Source organism: Lithobates pipiens, unplaced genomic scaffold, assembly GCF_037356315.1.
Source record: "Lithobates pipiens isolate NorthernLeopardFrog02 unplaced genomic scaffold, aLitPip1_a1.2 Scaffold_27, whole genome shotgun sequence".
Classification (NCBI taxonomy): Eukaryota; Metazoa; Chordata; class Amphibia; order Anura; family Ranidae; genus Lithobates; species Lithobates pipiens.
Window position 1 is genome coordinate 154,965,212 of NW_027507788.1, and position 14,137 is coordinate 154,979,348.

A 14,137-nucleotide genomic window follows, 5' to 3' on the forward strand; every position below is an offset into this window, starting at 1 on the left:
AGTTCGTTTTAAAACCACTTTGAACGGAAACCAGCAACTCAACCCACTACAGGCTGCCTGCAGAAAACTTTCAGGGGTGGATGGATACAAGACAAGTCAGCTTGCAAAAGGGGAGAGAACGACTAACAAACAAAATTCCCAGCTCAACTTACCAACTAGTAACCAACCAAGTTATCCTGTCTAACAGTATGTGTTAAAATTAGGTGTTTCGTTTGCACACATTTGCAAAAAAAATGCATATAAGTCAGAGCGGAGGGGGGGCGGTTGCATTTGTGCTTGCTTGTTGGAGACTTTTTTTTTTTTTTTTTATTATTCTGCATTCTTTCATTCTAGATTGCCCAGGCCCCCCTGCTGGCCGGGCCTGGTACAACAGGGCCAGTTGTACTGGCTTATCAGCAGCCCTGCTCATCATATTCTTGTCAAGACTGATGAAATGAGAGGTCTTTATAATAGTCATCCTGCCATACTGGCCATGCAGACCCTGGTTTCCTCTGACATTTCACCTCAGCACTCGAGTCCTGGTTCCTCTTCCAGCCCTGCCAAACCTATTTTCACAGGGGAACTGGCTCTTCCGAATTAATGTAGGCTATGCCTTTGAGCATGGCTGTTGAGAGGGAAAGACTAGAGGGCCTAGAATATTCATCCCAAAATCTGGGATAGATGCCTTGCTTTTGCAACAGGAAGGGACTTTGCTCCTACCTCTCCATCTGTTTCACATCTGCTGGACTCTTTACAGACTAGACTAGACCTGGGTCTGAGCCTGAGCTCTCTGAAGGTACAGGTGGCAGCCATCCCAGCTATAGCAAAGATCAAATGGGCAGAAGAAAGCTAGTAATCCAGTTCATCAGTGTCATGATCAAAATCCATCTCCCCAGGATGAGAGAACTTTCTCAATGGGATCTATCTGTGCCTTACATGAACTCTTGTTTTCAGAACATTTAAGAAATACCTCTTGGCCACATTTTTATCTTTAATCAGAGGCTGTTTGTCATACCAAGCAAGAAGAACAGAGAGAAGAAGGCTTCCTACAGAACCTTAGCTGGATGGAATGTAGATATTATCCAAAGGGGCATACAGGGCTATAGGATTGGACCTGCCAGGGGTGGTGTTGGCATATTTGATGAGGTCTGTCGCAGCTTCCTGAGCGGTTTATTCCAGGATCTCCGTGGAGACATTTTGCAGGGCCACCTCTTAGTCCTTGCATTATACCTTTCTAAACTATTACAAAGTGGATCCAGGGATCTTGTCTATGGTGAATTTTGGTAGGAAAGCTATCAGAGCTTCTGTTTTTCTCCTTACAATAGATTTTTCTGTTTTGGCAAGTATCCACCCGGTCAGCTAGTTATTTATCACCGGTATGCTACCATGTTGGTACAAGGAAAATAAAAATTTGTATCAAATACTTGCCGTAATTTATCAGCCCTGGCAAAAATCCATGGCAGCATACAAACTTACCCTTGGTAGGTAGCTTATTACAGAGACCTGGGGGTGTTAAATATTTATTTTATGCTTTTCACTGGTCCAGAGGGAGTAGTTAGAGGCAAAGCTCTATCAAGGCATGCTGTTATGGATTGGTGCCAGGAAAAAGGAAAAAATGATGGCAAGTATTGGATACAATTTTCATATTTTTTTTACTTTACTTGCCTTTTTTGCATCCACTTCCGGGTTGCTGTGAAGGCACTAGTGATATAGCCCTGGCCGCACAGATGCCCATGGGAAAGTGATGTCGCTAGTGACTAGAGTACCTAAGCTGCCAGATCACACAGCATTCTCATACTGTGCATGTGCAAGATGAAGCACATAACATCATGAGCTTCATCCCGTGTTTTCCCGGAATGGCATTAAACTCATTTGTTGTTAGAAAAAAAAAACGTTCCCAATGTCTCACTGGAGGGCTTTTTTTTTTCTTTTACAGATGCGTGTAATATCATACAGCAAAAATACATAATTTTCAAAATGGCAGCACAGGGGCAGGAACATGGGGCAGTATGAAAAGGAAACCCCAAGAAAAAAAGGCAGCTTGAACATTGGTAAGGGTACTTGTTTATGTACAATGTAATACATACTGTATTATTGCTTTTTTCTTGTGGGATGGGAGAGGTCCATGGGATAGGGAAACACTGCTGTTTTTTCCACTCAAAGCAAAATGACACCATCAGTGTTAAGCAGCCCCAGACCCATCAACTCCACAGTGCTCATCAACTGCAGTTAGTGCTAAATACCCAGTGCTTCTGGCTATGGGGGAACCTGTGACCTCCTCCCATGACGCTGCACTGGCGGCCAATCACATTTTGGCCACACATACCAGAGCCTTCTGGGTTGGGAGGATCATGTAAATCATTCCATTTATAAATACTGAGTCATAGAATTCAATCAATTCATACTGTTTAGGCAAAATTCTGACCTACCACCTTCATCCTGCAGCAGATATGGAAATGTATTGGATCTGGAATTGATTTTCCAGTTTTTAAGCATACAATTATGGGGCTCCCATGCACCGTATTCTTTTATTCTTGTTCCTAGCTGACAGTAGTGGAACCTAATGTGGTCTTCTGTTGCTGTAGTGTAAATTAGCAACAGTGTTAATTTCGCTGACGTAAACATTTTCATCATAATTTTCGTCAAAGGCATATTTCCAGTGATGAAAACAAAATGAAAAATTACCCCAGATTTTGGTAACTTGAGAAAAACTATGACGAAAATCAATTCCATTTTCATCAACGAACAAAAAATAGATTGAAAATGTGAGGGAGGGACGTTTACCTACATGAACATCGGATTTCCTTGGAGCTCCGCCTATAAAGCCCGTGAATGCAAGCAAGGCATCATGCTTAGCGCTATGCAGCATTACAGGCCTTCTCACATTACTGTCCAGAGCACTGTGCATGTGCATTACAGGCCTCCTCAAACCCTCCAGATCATTTTGTAGCATTACAGATTCAGACAATCATCCAGAGCATAGTGCACTACAAGCCTACCGAGACCCAACAGTTCCAGCCTTCCAGAGAACTGTGCATTACAGGCCTTCTCACACCGCCCAGGAGCACTGTGTAGCATTACAGGCCTCCTCAGACTACCATCCAGAGCACTGCGCATTACAGGCCTCCCCTCAGACCACTGTGCAGCATTACAGGCCTCCCTCAGACCACTGTCCCAGAGCACTGTGAGGTATTACAGGCCTCTCAGACCACTGTCCCAGAGCACTGTGCAGCATTACAGGCCTCCTCAGACCACCGTCCAGAGCTCTGTGCAGCATTACAGGCCTCCTTGGACTACTGTCCAGAACATTGTGTAGCATTACAGGCCTCCTCAGACCACCATCCAGAGCACTGTGTAGCATTACAGGCCTCCTTAGACCACCGTTCAGAGCCCTGTGCAATACAGGCCTCCCCTCAGACCACTGTACAGAATTATAGGCTTCTCAGACCACCGTCCCAGAGCATTGTGTAGCATTACAGGCCTCATCAGACCACTGTCCAAAGCACTGTGCAGCATTACAAGCCTCCTCAAACTACCATCCAGAGCACTGTGTAGCATTAGAGGCCTCCACAGACCACTGTCCAGAGAACTGTGTGGCATTACAGGCCTCCTGAGACCACCGTCCAGAGCACTGTGCAGCATTAGAGGCTTCCTCAGACCACCTTTTCAGAGCACTGTGTAGCATTACAGGCCTCCTCAGACCATGATCCAGAGCACTATGCATCATTACAGGCCTCCTCAGACCACCTTCCAGAGCACTGTGCAGCATTACAGGCCTCCTCAGACCCCCCTCCAGTGTGTCTGTGCGGTTTGTTCAAACCTTAATACCATAAATAATACGATTATTATATTAGATTTTAGTTGACTAAAAATGTACTGGAGATTTCTAAAATACAACTAAAACTAAAATAGCTTTCAAAAGACTATAACTAAAACAAAATTTGAAGCCAAAATTAACACTGGTTGTGCATATAGATGCATGCAACATATTTACATGGATGTACAGAACAAGGATTACATTTTTTTCACAAATATATATATATATATATATATATATATATTTTTTTTTTTTTTTTTTTAAATATTGTATATCAGATAGCACAAAAATATATTTTAAGGTTTACACAATTTAAATAGCTTGAGCATTCAGATACAATTGGCTCTATGCTACACTCTCTAACTCACATCTTCAATCTCTCCCTCTCTTCTGGCATCTTCTCTAACTCTCTAAAACATGCACTTGTCAAACCCATACTTAAAAACCCTCACTGGACCCATCCAATCCTAACAACCTACGTCCCATCTCCTTGCTCCCCTTCTTATCCAAACTACTCGAACGTCTGGTCTACAATCGACTGAGTGTCCACCTCGCTGATAATAGCCTTCTTGATCCCCTTCAGTCTGGATTTCGTCCTCAACACTCCACAGAAACTGCTCTCCTAAAACTAACAAACGATCTACTAACGGCCAAAACCAATCGACATTATTCTGTACTCCTCCTCCTGGACCTCTCTGCTGCCTTTGATACGGTTGACCACCCCCTCCTCAAAAAAAACTCCATACCTTTGGTCTCCGTGACTGTACTCTACAATGGTTCTCTTCCTACTTATCCAACCGCACCTTTAGCGTTTCTTACAACTCTACTTCCTCCTCTCCTCTTCCTTTCTCTGTTGGGGTCCCCCAAGGTCCTGTTCTTGGACCACTCCTATTTTCAATCTATACCTCCTCCCTGGGTCAACTGATAACCTCCCATGGCTTCCAATACCACCTCTATGCTGACGACACCCAAATCTATTTCTCTACCCCTCAGCTCACTCCCTCTGTCTCCTCATTTATCACTAATTTACTATCAGATATATCAGTCTGGATGTCACACCACTTCCTCAAACTCAATCTATCCAAAACCGAACTTATAATTTTTCCTCCCCCATATGCCCCTTCCCCTGATCTCACTGTCAAAATCGATGTCACAACCATAAGCCCATCCCCTCATGCCAAGGTTCTAGGTGTAGTTCTGGACTCTGAACTCTCCTTCAAGCAACACATCCAATCACTGTCCAAATCCTGCCTCCTCAACCGACACAACATCTCCAAAATACGCCCCTTTCTAACCAGTGACACAACAAAGCTCTTAATTCACTCGCTGGTAATCTTCCGCCTCGACTACTGCAACTCCCTTCTCATTGGCTTACCTCTGCATAGTGTATCACCTCTTCAATCTATCATGAATGCCGCTGCCAGACTCATCCACCTTACCAATCGCTCTGTCTCTGCTACTCCTCTCTGCCAATCCCTCCACTGGCTTCTGCTCAGCCAAAGAATTAAATTCAAAATACTAACAACTACATACAAAACCATCCACAACTCTGCCCCCAGCTACATCACTAGCCTAGTCTCTAAATACCAAACTACTCGTTCTCTTCGTTCCTCTCAAGACCTCCTGCTCTCTAGCTCCCTCATCACCTCCTCCCATACGCGCCTCCAGGACTTTTCCAAAGCCTCTCCAATCCTATGGAATGCCCTACCCCAATCTGTCCGTCTATCTCCTACTTTATTAGCTTTTAGACGATCCCTGAAAACACTTCTCTTCAGAGAAGTCTACCCTACCCACACCTACCAACTGTATTTTCATTTTCTCCATCAGCTCATCCCCCACAGTTATTACCTTTTGTTTCAACTTGACCCTCCCTTCTAGATTGTAAGCTCTAATGAGCAGGGCCCTCTGATCCCTCCTGTATTGATTTGTATTGTAAGTGTACTGTCTGCCCTCATATTGTAAAGCGCTGCACAAACTGTTGGCGCTATATAAATCCTGAATAATAATAATAATAATAATAATAATACTACTACAATTGTAGTGTAGTGATTTTTTTTATTTATTTAACCACTTCAATACTGGGCACTTAAAAACCTTCCTGCCCAGACCAATTTAGAGTCTCCGTCGGAGACTCTTTACCGAGATCGTAGTTGCCGGGTGTCAGACTGACACCCCGCAACAACGATCGCCGCGATGCGCGCCCCCGGGGGCGCGCAGCGGCTCATAATCCTGATCACGTCATATGACGTCTGGTCAGGATTATGAAACCACTTTGCAGCCGTCAATTGCCTATAGGGCAGGCGGCAAGTGGTTAAAGTGTATGTAGCCAAAACCCATTGTTAGGACCCCTGTGTTTTGTTTTTCGTCTATGTGCCATTAGGCATATTCCTCTTCACTTCCTGTCCCGGGATGCAACAAGAAGTAAGAGGAAATCTCTCCAAAGTGATGTAAAATCCTCTTGGTACTGAAACAGGTGCTCCATTGGAAGTTTCAACTGTATTCATGTTCCATTGACAATGGTCACCAGGCCAAGTAAGGGCCCGTGTCGACAAGTTTTTGTTCTCATACAAATCTATGGGAATGCAAAACTTGCTTGAAGCAGGTCAAAAGCAGTTGCCAGTGAATTCTGATTGATCTCAGAAGGGTCTCAAATGGGTGCCAAACTGATGCTTTTGGCACATGCTCTAAATTCCCATGGGAACAGAAACAGCAATGAAAACATGACAGAGTTTACAATTTACATATGCTTCTTTATCTGTAAGTAATTAAGTATTATTGTTGGTTTTTCATAGCAGAGGTTTTTATTACATGCAAGTCAACTAAGCTATGGGGTTGATTTGCTATAACTGGAGAGTGGCATGCATGATAACCAATCAGCTTCTAACTTCAGCTTGTTCAATTAAAGGAGCAGTACAGCCAAAGACTGTTTGGCTGTACTTCTCTTGTGAAACACAGAAGTGCAGTTTGCTCTGCACTCATGCGACTTGTTTTCAGCAGACAGAGGGCTGAAGCCTGATGTCGGCTAATGTCACAGAGCCAGTCCAGGCCTGGGAAAGATAGGGCCCGGTAGGGATCCCTCCACATGCCTGGACCGGCATCCGGCTTAGCCGCCTGGCTGCTCACACTCCCTCCACAGTCTACAGCACTCCAGTGAGCGAGGAGGGGCAGAGCAGAAACCCAGTGACACACAGTCATCAGCTCTCTGCTCAGGGAGCTCTGAGAACCGAGCGATCAGTGGTGTTTGATCACTTGGTTCTCAGCCTCAGAGCTGGCAGCGGACCGATGCTGTAGCCATCTAGGCAGGGCCGGACTAACCTACCGGGATACTGGGACATTTCCCGGTAGTCTGCCTGCCCTGGGGCCATTTTGAGCTAAGCCGTGGCTTTGGGCGGCTGCAGCGCTCCCCTACCTCCTCCTGTCACACACAGCAGGCACGGAGTTCAGTGTGAAAAGTTTGGCCGTGCTGTGGCAAAAGTCCCGCCCTCATCCTAGACCAGCTTGTGTGATAGAGTGTCTGTCTGCTGTCTATCACACAAGCTTGTCTAGGAAGAGGGTGTGACATTTGTCACAGGCAGCACCACCAAACATTTCACATTGAACTCCATGACACAGCGGGAGATGGATGCCTGCTGTGTGTAATTCAGCCAGGCACTGACTGTAGTGAGGCTGCAATGATGAGCACAGTAAGGCTGCAATGGGCATGGTGAGGCTGCAATTGTGGGCACAGTGAGGCTGCAATTGTGGGCACAGTGAGGCTGCAATTGTGGGCACAGTGAGGCTGCAATTGTGGGCACAGTGAGGCTGCAATAGTGGGTACAGTGAGGCTGCAATAATGGGTACAGTGAGGCTGCAATAATGGGTACAGTGAGGCTGCAATAATGGGTACAGTGAGGCTGCATTAATGGGCAGTGAGGCTGCATTAATGGGCAGTGAGGCTGCCATGATGGGCACCGTGAGGCTGCATTGATGGGCACAGTGACAGCTCTTGTACCATGCCCACAGCCTCTGACACCTTGACATCTTCTGTACCATGCCCACATCCTCTGACATCTCCTGTACCATGCTCGCAGCCTCCGACATCTTGGCATCTTCTGTAATATGCCCACAAGCCTCAGACATCTTGACATCTCTTGTAACATACCCGCAGCCTCAGACATCTCCTGTATCATGTCTGCAACCTCTGACCATCTCCTGTACTATGCCCGCAGCCTCTAACCATCTCTTGTATCATGCCCGCAACCTCTGACCATCTCTTGTCTTATCTCAGGCTGTTAGTCGAGCCTTTCCTGTCTTTGGGCCTAGTAACTGTGTTAAAATCACCTCCAAAGACAACTTGCCGAGATGTAAAAAGGAAAGGCTTAATCTTTGTAAAGAGGCATTTCCTCTCCCATCTAGTTTGTGGACCATAAATATTTATTAAAAGTAGATCATGCCCCTTCACAGAGGTGTCCGGGACCATACACCTTCCAATCTCTACCTTGATAACCTGCCGACACGTTATCATGCCAGTAAAATATACTGCAACTCCACTGTAAGGCTCAGCCGCAAGAGACCAGAAGGAGGGCCCACGCCTCCACTCCCCCTTGCAAAAATAAAATATCAGCATCCATCTCGCTGAGCAAAAATAAAGCCATGTTACGAGCCCTTACACATTTTATGCTGGCAAGATTAATCATTGTTACCTTTATCGGAGTGGGAACGAACTACTATCAGGATAATTGAGGTAGGCGTTTCTTAGCGTAATTTTCCTCCCCCTTACTAGAGACCTTGACCTCTTTAAGGAACACTCTACCTCATCCTCCTCCATCTGAGAAATGGATTTAGAGGACTCCTCCTCCCCCTCAGATAAGGACCCAAATTTGTTTCCCAGAGGTAGATCATCTACCTCTAAAGATGAAACTGAGGAGGCAGAGGTCAGGACTACCTTATTCCTCCTTCTCCCCACCTTGGTCCACTCTCCCTCCTCCCCTCAAACATTACCCTGAAATACCTCATCTACATCATTAGCAGTGGCAACTTCCCCCTTCTTCACCGTAGAACCTCCACTAGAGGTCTTACGTTGCCTCAAGGAAGGCCCAGATGAAGCTGCCACCTCAGATCTGCATGACTCTGCCCCAGCCTCAGCCAATCTGGATGACTTAGCCACATCTGGAACACTGGACACCTGAAACACTGAGGAAGAATACACAACAGAAGTAGACAGTAGGGAGCACAGACTGGGGAGCAGACACAAGAGGAATCACAACTTCAGATTGGGAAACTGACACTTGGGCGGGCCCCAACAGGACTAGCTGAAACAGCTCCACCAACCTCTTGCTGCCCCCCACATTCCTCCTCCTCCATCCTCAGCAGTTCATCCACCACCTCTGGCTGATTATGGAGGGCCTCAGGGCAAAGGCTATAGGGGTGACCTAACTTTTTACAGAGATTACAACACATACTATTGCAGTCCTTTGCAACATGCCCTAAGCCCTGACAGAGGGAACATTTCTGCACAGAACATGAGCTTGAAAAATGCCCCTTTTCACCACAGCGATGACACAGCTTTGATTGCCCTGCATGAAAGGTAATAATCCTGTCACAACATATAAAGGCAGACAAAGGGAAGTACTTAACAACATTACCCGTGACATACGGTTTTACTAAAACTCTCCTTCCTCCAGTCCATATCCCCCTATCATCTACAACTTTCCTCAAGTGGGCTTGGACATCCGCATATCTCCCCAACCACACCACCAGATCCGCAGCAGGAATGGACTCATTATGTACTAGAATGGTGATGTTCTTGTATAATGGCTGGTGAGAGACTACTTTGGGTGACAAACCTGCCCATCTTCGGGACTCCTTCCACCTCTTATCATACCTCTCCCAAAAGACATCTAATCCTTCCGCCTTGACAAAGGAGAGATCATACTCATTATGACCCAACTGGGCTGATAAGGGTACAAATCTCCTCCACTTTAAAACCCATCCCCAGAATACGGTCCACCACATCTCTCCTATGTGGGGGGGGGGGGGCCTTCTCCAGTCCACCTCAATTGGACCACATTACAGCGTTCAAAGGAGCTACGAGATGGTGTCAGATTGGCCTGACCTTCACTCACATCACTCCTAGTGACCGCAGAATAACTGCCCCTACTCACCCTTGGGACAGGTGCAGCCAGTGCTGCAGCAGGGGAAATAATCATACTCCTTGCAACATCCCGCACATCACTTTTAGTTACAGACCTCTCTTTAGATAAAGTGGTAACAACATTATTGTCAGGAACAGATGGAGCAGAGACTCCTGAAAAATGAAATATTTACATTACCCTTGGTAATTCTTACTTCATTACCAGTAACTAAAGGGTTACCAACAGTGGAGATGTACTTATCAGCACTCTTCACAGCATAGTCTGCACACCCTTCACTGGCTTTCTGTACACAGGTGGGAGTCTCAGCCAGGAGATGAGCTTGCTCTCTGCTGCCCTCTACTGCACCATCCATAGGAACTACATCTCCATTATATTGTATAGGCAAGTCATGAACAAAAACAGCTGCTTTTCTGTCACCCGTTATTTCAAAGGTTTTGGGGGAACATCATTATCCTCTTCTTCATCTTCAGATGATCCAGACACGGCAAGCTTGCAACCATGTAAAGGTGATTCCATTTCTGAAATTAACTTTAGCATACCTGCTCCCTTCACTGCCCCTGCTGCAGTGACAAGGGCACAGAACTTCCTTGGCCCAATGACATATTGCTAGTCAAAACATTTGACTGCTGATCACCCGCAGCCTGTGTGCCAGAGCTTTCTCCACTATCTGCAGGCATACTGATATTTGCCATGGGATGCAAAGATTTTCCAGCGTGCTGGCCAGAAACACAGTCCAAGCCCACAGAAACGTTTTAGCTTTTTACTGACCTTGGTTTCTCACACTCTGTTGATGCCTGCCCTCCATTGGACTCTATGGGCCCTCTGCGCATTGCACGGAAGCGATCATCGTTGCCATACTTTCCCTTGAAAGCACCACTGGTGTCTTTCAATGGGGCCGCCACAATCTTAACACAAACCTTCTTTCTGTAGGCTGCCAGGCTTTCACCTTTAGCTGGGCCATTTTCCAGGTCCTCAAGCACTGGTATGGGAGGACCGGTACTCTGGCCATCTGGGGGGATCCTCCCCTGGGTCCACCCCAGATTCCTGCATCCACTCTGGGTATAGGGGGTAATCAAGCTCCCTGGATCAGTAGGCCTCACTGGAGTTCAGGAGATCAGCAGTAGTGCAGCCACACCCTTTGCAACTATAACAGCTTCAAGTCTTCTGGGCAAGCAAGGTCCATAAAGACATGGATGAGCGTGTTTTGGGTGGAGGAACTTGACTGGCCTGCACAGAGTCCTGATGTCAGCCCAAAGCAGAGGAAAAAGAATACACTTGATGTCCCTGGGATAGTGTACAGCTAGTTAACTAAATAATATTAATGGTGAACTGGAATTGAGTCCTGTATAGATGGTGGGATCCGGCCACTGTTGATTGGACAGTCCAGATATTCAATCACTAGTGAAACCAGATAAATCAGAACTAAAATAAGGTACAGTCCCGGAGAAGGTAGCAACTGAGGTCAATGGCCTCAAATCAGAACAGGCATGGTATTGACAAATATGAAACAGAATTGTATGGATCACTGGTCCGTTCACCCAGCCATGGTACACAGGGAATGTAGATGTTCAGGCAGGTATCTGGATGTTTCCGTGAAAGTCCACAGGTGGCTAAGTGTCATACACTGCATGGGGCTTTAACAACTGGAGTATTCTACTGCCATCTATTGTTCTGGGTGGTCTGCCTGGAGGTTCTGCTGGACGCTGTATAGTGCTGTCGGTTGTCCCAGGAGCCGTCCTATTAGCTTAGCCAAAATTGGCTGCTGCTGACTTTAAACACTGTACTGCGCATACGCTGGCGTGATGCAAAGCGTCATCGGTGACGAGAGAAGCGTCACCATCGTGGTATTAGGTCCAACATGTTTCACCAAATCAAATGGGTTTTATCAAGGATGGGAGTGGTTAGTGGTCAGCATCTATTTATACTATTCATATGCAGCACATGCTTAAAGAGGAAGTAAACCCTGATGAGTTTACTTCCTCTTTTTTTCCCTGCAAAGGTAAAGCATAATGGACTACTATGCATCGCATAGTAGCCCATTATGTGTCACTTACCTGACACAGGAGCCAGCGAAGTCGCCGCTGTCCCCTGTAGTCCGCCGCATCCATCTTGCTGGTGGCGTCTCGCAGCTCCGCCGAATGACAGCGGTGAAGCCACGATGACGTCACTCCCGCGCATGCGCACGGGAGTCGCGTCTCGCAGCTCCGCCGCTGTCATTCGGCGAAGCCGCGATGACGTCACTCCCGCGAATGCGCATGGGAGTCGACAAATGCGGCAGCTCCATTCTTGGAACTGCCGCGTTTAGTGCTCCTGCGCGCCGCTGTCTACGGCGCATGCGCCGTAGACAGCGGTGCCCATTTTCGGGCAAATATCTCCTAAACCATATAGGTTTAGGAGATATTGCTTGGACCTACAGGTAAGCCTCAATCTAGGCTTACCTGTAGGTCAAAGTGGTTTGTAAGGGTTTACAACCACTTTAATTAGGATTTGCTATTCACAGAGCCGCCACTAGATGTCAGCCTCCCATAATAAACACCACACAAATTTTACTCTGCGGCTGGTCAGAGGCACTCCAGCAATTATATAGTCATATATCCACATTCTAAAATAGTTATTTATACTATAAATTGTATAGGGGTCGAAATCAGGAGGGAAAAGAGTAAACAAAGGGTACCATAATCATTAAAAGAAAAGGATGATGATAATGAAGTGATATCAATCACAGCAATTTATAGAAAAAAATGCCAGTGATCAGTTCCTGATATCACATCAAACTGTATACTTGGAGGGTATTTAGATATCTCATTTTGAGGAGCAGTAGGTTTGCAAATGTCCTCATCATTCCAGAAAGGGGTGAAAACGACATTCTGTGTTTAAACCTAGGGGTGCAAGTGTTTTGAGGCTGAATATCCACATTTTTTCCTCCTGCAGCAGGATGGTATCAAAATCACCTCTACGTGATGGCAAATTAAGGGTATAAATCCCCTTATTATTTATTTATTTCAGTTACTTATATAGCGCCATCAATTTACGCAGTGCTTTACATATACATTGTACATTCACATCAGTCCCTACCCTCAAGGAGCTTACAATCTAAGGTCCCTAACTCACATTCATACATACTAGGGACAATTTAGACAGGTTCCAATTAACCTACCAGCATGTCTTTTGGAGTGTGGGAGGAAACCCACGCAGGCACAGGGAGAACATGCAAACTCCAGGCAGGTAGTGTCGTGGTTGGGATTCGAACCAGCAACCCTTCCTACTGCTAGGCAAAAGTGCTACCCACTACACCACTGTGCCTCTTAATTCTGATACCCATTGTGCTACCTCCGTGGAAATCTGCAAAGTGCAGTGCTAGTGGGGACATATCTTCTCTTTTTTTTATTATGGTTCTCCTTGGCTGAGTTCCTTATATTTCTCAGATGTTCAACAATGTGAGTACAAAGTTGTCTCTTGGTTTTACCAATATAGTATTTTTTATATGGACATTCCAGCATGTAAATCACTCTGGAAGTCGCACAGTTGATAAATTTATTAATACAAAAATTAACACTCTGATTTACATTGGTGAAGACTGCTGTTTTCTCCACAAACTTACACATCTGGCAGTTTCCATATGCGTACAACCCCTTAAGGGGGGGGGGGGGGGGGTAAGTCAGTCAATTTGTTTTTTCTCTGGTATATTCTGAGTGGACTAAAATGTCTTTAATGATGCGGGCTCTTCTGACGACCAATTGGGGATGAGGTCCCACAATATCTGTTAATGTCAGTGATTTTGAGAATATTCCCTAGTGCTTTTGAAGGATATTGTTGACTTGGTCCCATTGCGCCCTATAGGTAGCGATTATCCTTAAAGGGTTTTTGTTGGATATCTTTTGGGTCCCCTGCTTGCTAGTCAAAAGATCTCCCCTATTCTTCTTCCAGGCTTTTTTACCTGCCCTTTTCTATACCTTTATGAGGGTAGCCTCGATCTTTGAATCTAGCAAGTATCTCACCTGCCTCTCTATGGAAATAAACATCGCTGGAGCAATTCCTGCAAAGTCGCAGGAACTGGCCCACTGGGATTCGCCTAATCAGATGATCAGGGTGATGACTAGAGGCCTGAAGCAACGTATTTGCTGCAGTCGGTTTTCTGAAAGTACAGGTGGCTATTCTATTACCAACTATAGACATTTTTAAATTCAGAAAATAAATTGTCTGCGGG